The sequence below is a fragment of the Penaeus chinensis genome, chromosome 2 (genome assembly GCF_019202785.1).
Source record: "Penaeus chinensis breed Huanghai No. 1 chromosome 2, ASM1920278v2, whole genome shotgun sequence".
NCBI lineage: Eukaryota > Metazoa > Arthropoda > Malacostraca > Decapoda > Penaeidae > Penaeus > Penaeus chinensis.
The window spans coordinates 20,524,546-20,532,045 of NC_061820.1; positions in this window are offsets into that span (position 1 = coordinate 20,524,546).

Sequence of the window (7,500 nt, forward strand, 5' to 3'; positions counted from 1 at the left end):
TGCATCTGACGGCCTATTCTTTAATGATCTAATCACTATGTCAACTTTACGCAGACAAGTTGTGTAAGTTCTTTTTAAAGCATACAATTCGAGACCAAGGAGGGGATGTAGCAATTTGATTTTATAAAATACCTTTGCATTTTGACAGCTGATCCTAAAATAGTCGGAGCGATAGAAGTAGAACCATCGTGACTGTAAACAAAGTTAATTCATGACCATGAATTAACTGTAACAGTAAGGTATTTTTTTATTACTAATCGTTTAAAATGTTCGTGACATTTGATCAAGAAGAATTTATTGTAAGTTACGACAGAATAACCAGTACAGAAATACTATAGAGAAGAAAGACATACCTGTTGCCGTGTTGGCACTTAGTCGGAGAGAGAGAGAGGGAGGGAGAGAGAGAGAGAGAGAGAGAGAGAGAGAGAGAGAGAGAGAGAGAGAGAGAGAGAGAGAGAGAGAGAGAGAGAGAGAGAGAGAGAGATGCAGACAGGGAGAGAGAGAGAGAGAGAAAATGAGAGAGAGAAAGGGATGCAGACAGGGAGAGAGAGGAGAGAGAGAGAGTGAGAGAGAAAATTAGAGAGAGAAAGAGATGCAGACAGGGAGAGAGAGGAGAGAGAGAGAGAGAGAGAGAGAGAGAGAGAGAGAGAGAGAGAGAGAGAGAGAGAGAGAGAGAGAGAGAGAGAGAGAGAGAGTGTGAGTGAGAGAGAAAGTGAGAGAGAGAGAAAATCAGAGAGAGAAAGAGAGACAGACAGGGAGAGAGAGGAGAGATTTGATTTGATAACATTTATTTACAGAACAGTGTACATGCCCTGCAAAAAGCCAGGGTAAGATACCAAAGCATCTATCCAAACTGGTTGTGCTTCTGTTTTTGTAGAGGGCCATCAGTCAAAAATTAGTGTTACATACATGCATGAAGGGCGGTGCTATTATCACTGTATTAAAATATCATCTGGCTGGTAAAAAACCGTTTATATCACTAATCATGTCAAAGACAAGACCAGTGTCTATAATAGAGTTAATATAATCTGTGAACAGTACTACTTGATCGATAGGATGCAGTCTTTATGCAACAGAGTAAGTAATGAGTGAGATTATGCGACTTGGGTGCCTTGCACAGTTTGCAGTGGTGATATGAAACAGGTTCTGCATCCTGTACATATTGCATAGTGTACTGATATCCTATGCGTAGCCTAGTTAATGTAACCTGTTGTCTCCTAGACAGTCCGTGATAAATTTTATAGGGTTTGTCTAAATTTGATGTCCCAGCAATACTCTCGTAATGCCAGATAGTACCATGTCCGTCTTTTTTCATCTTTTCAGTGGTCCATACCTGACCCTCATAATCTCTAAAACAGTTGATAACTCTTTTTTTTTCTTCATTTGATTGAGAGATAGCGGTATTACATAATATGGATCTTCATGGGAAAGTGCTAACCTGGCTAATTGATCAGCCCTGTCACATAGTAATATTCCTATATGAGAGGGTATCCAGTATAGTGACACTTCAGTACCCCGTTCTGATAGTTTAGAAATTTGGTGAAGGATATTCCTAGTTACCATATTTTCTGGATTAAATGCATTAAGCCTGTGGAGAGCGCCTTGGCTGTCTGTAAAGACAGCCAGGTGTCGCTGCTGCTCACTACCTTTCTTAATGGCATGATATATAGCTACTGATTCGGCATAAGTTGCTCCATGAGGATCAGTGGAGGCATCACAGTAGATTGCAAGTGGGGGCATACCATGAGGGGGATATAGAATGCCATCTATATATTTCAAGTAGTGAGCTTTTAGATCCGTTTTTGAAGCCATAGATTTAGACCCCATTAGTTTATCAATATAAGCATGTACATGAGGTATGTGCCAAGGAGCAGCAATTACTGTATCTGGAATGTTAATAGCTTCGTTGTTCCATACACTGAAGAACATGATAGTATGAGCAGTTTTAATTTTCCATTCTAAGTTGGACTGTATGAGATTGGAGTATCGAATCCGGGCATGCCTAACTCTATAATTTATCTCATTTGATAGGATATTGGAGATTTGTGGTCTGCGTTGAAGCTGCAGGAGTCTGATGCCAAGTATAGTGTTAACTTGGATGACACGACTATGAATAGAGGGGAGATCTAACCTTACCTCATGACGAGAACTTTACAGTCATCGGGCATCCAAGAGTAATTCTCATGGCATTATTCTGTAAAACTTCAAGGGGTTTGAGGGCACTCGGTGGCAGCATACTAAGAACTGGGCTTGCATAGTCTATCATGGACCTAACAAGGGAGATATACATCAACCTTAGGAAGATGTATTTGAGTGTGCTGTGTGGTGCAGCGGTAGCGTTCTCGTCTAGCAATCTTGCTGACTTGCGTTAAAACCCCTCGCCGCCAGTGGATGGTACCCCCGGCCATTCCTTGCACACGGGGGATAGCTTAGAAGCAAAATGAAACAGACAGTATGTCACACCAAGAATATCCATTGTAACAAATGGAATCAAACTTAACTTTAAACTTCAGGACTCTCAGGGAGGCACCTACATATCTGTTACTTACGTATTGCAATGGTCTTAAACGCTCAAGACAACGTTCCTTGATATTTTGAACAATATCCTTGGCAAAGTGTGAGTTGTGGGACATGAGGTGGGGAGTAGTCACCAAAACACCAAGATATTTGTAGGTGTCAGTTCTTGCAATAGTTTGTCTACCTAACCTTGGAATGTAAGGTAGTTTACGAGATCCGGAAATATGCTTAGTTTTGATTGGGTTGATTATGAGACCAAGGGAGGCACACTTTTTGCTGAACCTCTGTAGAACATAACCCTCCCTATCAAATACCTGAATAAGAATGTCATCAGCATAGGATGGGATGCTGCATAGGTTTCCTAACTCATCGTTGAGCTTGCAAAGAGAGTACATAAGTATACTAAACAATGTAGGGGACAATACTCCCCCTTGTGGAGTGTCTAATTCCAATTCGCCATAAGCACTATAGATGCCTTGATACCACACTTTTGCTCTTCTCAAAGATAGATAATCCTTTATCCATAGCAGAAGCTTGCCCTTAACTCCTAAAAGAGTTAGTTCATGGAGGATTGCAGTAGGAGAGGCTCTGTCGAATGCTCCCTTAAAATCTATGAAGTAAGAAAACTGTGCATTACGTCCATTTAGGTACTGTGCTAGACACATTTGTGTTCCTCTCCCTTTTTGATCTGGTGGAGTAAACGAGTGAGGAAAATTGTTTCACAGGTTTTAGACAGGCAGGGCGTTTGAGAAATCGGTCTATATTCATCAGGCCGTCCTGGATTTGGAATGGGAATGATGGTTGCCTGTTTCCAAGCGATAGCCAAGATGCCTGCCGTGTAGTTTAAGTTAAAGAGATCAAGAAGAGGTTTTTTTTCCTTTACCTGTACTTTTGTAAGAAGTCGGATGATGTCGTAAGTGATTCCAACATCCCCAGGTGCAGTGTATTTGCATCTTGATGGCTGCAAGGAGTTCCCCCCTTGTAAATGGTGCATCAGCCTCATCTAAGAGGTGACACTGATAGTCAGTTTCGTTTTTATGGCTTAATTTATGGGAGCACCTGTGTATGGATGATGAAAGACTATCAAGAGAAGAATCCTCACACCATTTATTGAGGAGAGATTAGGCTACCCTTTCTGGATGTGGGTGGGGTGTTATACTGCATATATTGCCTTTAATCTTGCTGATTTCCCTCCATACATTACTCATGGTTGTCATGGAGTCAATTGATTCTGCCCAGGCATAAAAATTTTCCTCCCGTTTTCGTGTTATTATCTCATTGATCTTTTTACTAAAAAAACACAAGATCCCTGGCTAAGTAAGGGTTTTTCCCCAAGTGTCGTAGCTGACTTACTGTAGATCGTATGAGCCTCCTAAGAAGTTTTATCTCAGGGTCTTTGTTCAGTTGTTGTGCATGTCTATCTCTTTAGGATAAAGACCCGTGCTTGGCATGGCTTTTGGGCTGTATTTGAGTAATGATATTGCCAACTTGCTGACAGAGAGTTTCATTAAAGTGATCCAGGCTGGTAGGAGTAAAGTCTTCATACCAGCAGGCAATTCTTTCAATTAATTCATCATGATATTTAGTAGCAAGGTGGTATCGAAGGCGTGGTTGGGGTGGGGTTCTTTTGTAAAAAGGGAGGATTATACTTAATGCCCAGTGATCACTGACTAAAAATGGGATGACTTTCGCAGTACTTGGTAGTGTGTGCTGATTGTATAGAGCTATATAGTTCAAGTTCCCTCACAAATAATGAGCTCTTTCGAAGAGGCATAATAGGTGTATGGGGTCACTAGTATTTTGGAGATATAATAAACCTTACCGTTTTTGCCAATGGTACTTCCCTCGGAGCCCAAGAGAGGATGACGAGCATTAAAATCCCCACACAGTAAGACAGTATCAGTATGTATCATGCAGTCAGGAGCTTTAGGTACCACCTCATTATCATGTGGATTATATACATTAATGATGGTGATAGATTTACCGTCTAGAAATATTTTAATACTAAGATATTCAACACAGGAGTTGCCACGATTGCCATCAATCACTTTAATGGAATTGAGTTCTTTATGTAAATGCCAAGCCCTCTCGTAGAGGGGTTAGCAATATTTGGTCTGTCATAGTATGTGTATCCCGCAATTTTTGCATAACGAGCACTAGTTCTGACTTCCTGAAGGCAACACACATCAACATTTTCAGAGTGAAGGTACTGGGAGAGAGTTGCCTTGCGTTTCTGCAAACTGTTTATGCTCCAGGCTTCAAGTGATTAACTGGAGACATTGATTACTTGACCATTTCCAAGGCCCACTACTGGGTGATGCTGCTGTTGATTGAGGAGGAACGAGAACATCCTTTCCTGAAGTTGAGATTGCTGAGCCATTTGTTGCTGCATCATGAACACCATCTGCTCCATCTGTGAAGAAGCATTTGCAGTAGTTCTTTGATTTCCCCGTTGAACTCTTCTTTGTCCTGCTGCAGAGAGGGCTGAGCTGCAGCTGGTGCTGCAACTGATACTGAAGCTGGTGCTGAAGCTGGTGCAGCCGATGGTGCTAGAGTTGGTGCTGCAGCTGGTGTTGAAGGTGGTTTAGAGACTGATGCAGCATATGGTGCTAGGGCTGGTGCTGCAGATAGTGCTTGAGTTGACAGAGCTTGACCTCCTGCTTGTGCTGGTACTGTGGCCGGTGTCATGGCTTCATTTACAGGGGCCATCACTGTTAACCTATGTAGGTGTGGGAATTCCCCCACATCATCGAAGCGCAGGGCTGGCGGGGACGTTTGTGGGGGGGAGGGCTAACTGGGTTTTTTTTACTATTTGTTTTCCTGTTCTTTGGATAGTAAGCGCATAATGGAGAATTTGCATTATGCTCTTGTCGGCAATACACGCATTTCCGAGGGACATTTTTTCCTTCGGAAATCTTTTCTGCACATTCTGAACTTCTGTGTGGAAGAGCGCAGTACCGGCATCGCGGTGCGTCTCGTGGACAAGCACGTGAGAGAGAGAGAGAGAGAGAGAGAGAGAGAGAGAGAGAGAGAGAGAGAGAGAGAGAGAGAGAGAGAGAGAGAGAGAGAGAGAGAGAATGAGAGAGAGAGAATGAGAGAGAGAGAACCTTAGAGAGAAAAAAATGAGAGAGAGAGAATGAAAGAGACAGAAAGATAGAGAGAGAGAAAATGAGAGAAAGAGGGAGAGAGAGAGAGAGAGAGAGAGAGAGAGAGAGAGAGAGAGAGAGAGAGAGAGAGAGAGATGAGAGAGAGAGAGAGAGAGAGAGAGAGAGAGAGAGAGAGAGAGAGAGAGAGAGAGAGAGAGAGAGATGAGAGAGAGAGATGAGAGAGAAAGAGAGAAAATGAGAGATAGAGAGAGAGAGAGAGACAGAGAGAGAGATAGAGAGAGAGAAAATGAGAGAGAGAAAGAGAGACAGACAGGGAGAGAGAGAGAGAGAGAGAGAGAGAGAGAGAGAGAGAGAGAGAGAGAGAGAGAGAGAGAGAGAGAGAGAGAGAGAGAGAGAGAGAGAGAGAGAGAGAGAGAGAGAGAGAGAGAGAGAGAGAGAGAGAGAGAGAGAGAGAAAATTAGAGAGAGAGAATGAGAGAGACAGATAGAGAGAGAGAGAGAGGGAGAGAGAGAGAGAGAGAGTGAGCGAGAAAATTAGAGAGAGAAAGAGATGCAGACAAGGAGAGAGAGGAGAGAGAGAGAGAGAGAGAGAGAGAGAGAGAGAGAGAGAGAGAGAGAGAGAGAGAGAGAATGAGAGAGAGAGAATGAGAGAGGGAGAATGAGAGAGGGAGAATGAGAGAGAGAGAGAAACTTAGAGAGATAAAATAAGAGAGAGAGAATGAGAGAAGAGAGAGAGAGAGAGAGAGAGAGAGAGAGAGAGATGAGAGAGAGAGAGAGAGAGAGAGAGAGAGAGAGAGAGAGAGAGAGAGAGAGAGAGAGAGAGAGAGAGAGAGAGAGAGAGATACGAGAGAAAGAGAATGAGATAGCTAGATAAATAGATAGATAGATAGATAGATAGACAGAGAGGGAACGATTCCATTAGTTACAATGGTTCTTCTTTTTACACAGACAGTCATAGCACACAGTAATATGGAATAAACAGAAACAATATCAAGTACATTAGAGGGGAATTTATAAAATATGATCCCATCATTAAGAACAGATGTACAGTTGTGGAATTATATTTCAGTACACTTCTTGGGTCCCCCTTTTGTACATCTGGCAGCCACTTTGATGTAAACACAGGGTGTATGGTATTTTTATGAATGAACATAAATGAAGTGTATTAGTATTTATTTTTAGAAACTATGTAAGCCATTTCATCATTGGTTTCCCTCAAAAAGTGATAACAAAACAAATAGTATTAGTTATCATTGACTTTGTGGTGGGGTATTTTTCAAATGCGATTTCCTGGAGGTGAGGCGGCATTTCTCCCTTCTTTCAACACAGCAAGTAACAATCATAGCTGCATATTTCTGAAAACATGAAATTGTTTCATGCTTTAAAAATATATGTACGGTAGCTGTATCAAATAAGATCCTTCAAATTCGCTGATATCTGTCTAAATGGTTTTCGTAGCTGCACCATCTAGCAAATAAAAATATAGCGTCCATTTCATCAGAATGAATAAAACACACACACACACACACACACACACACACACACACACACACACACACACACACACACACACAATGCTAAAGCATCTATATATTATTCATTGCAACCCTACTGCGGTTTTGCATCCATATTATGTTCTATAATGAAGAATATGTAGCATGTTTTCTGTTTATATAATCAGTGTTTCGTAGCGAAAAGAAAAGAAAAGAGAGAGAGAAAAAAAAAACAGTTACTTCCTTAGTTCGATTAGCTGCTACTCGATGGTGTAGTCACGGCCCACGAAAAGCATTTACAAAGGTATCGACGATTTAGCAAAGATTTTTATTTGATTTGGCTGCCATACACAAACGTTTAAAGAATGAAGCGTTTAACTGAAA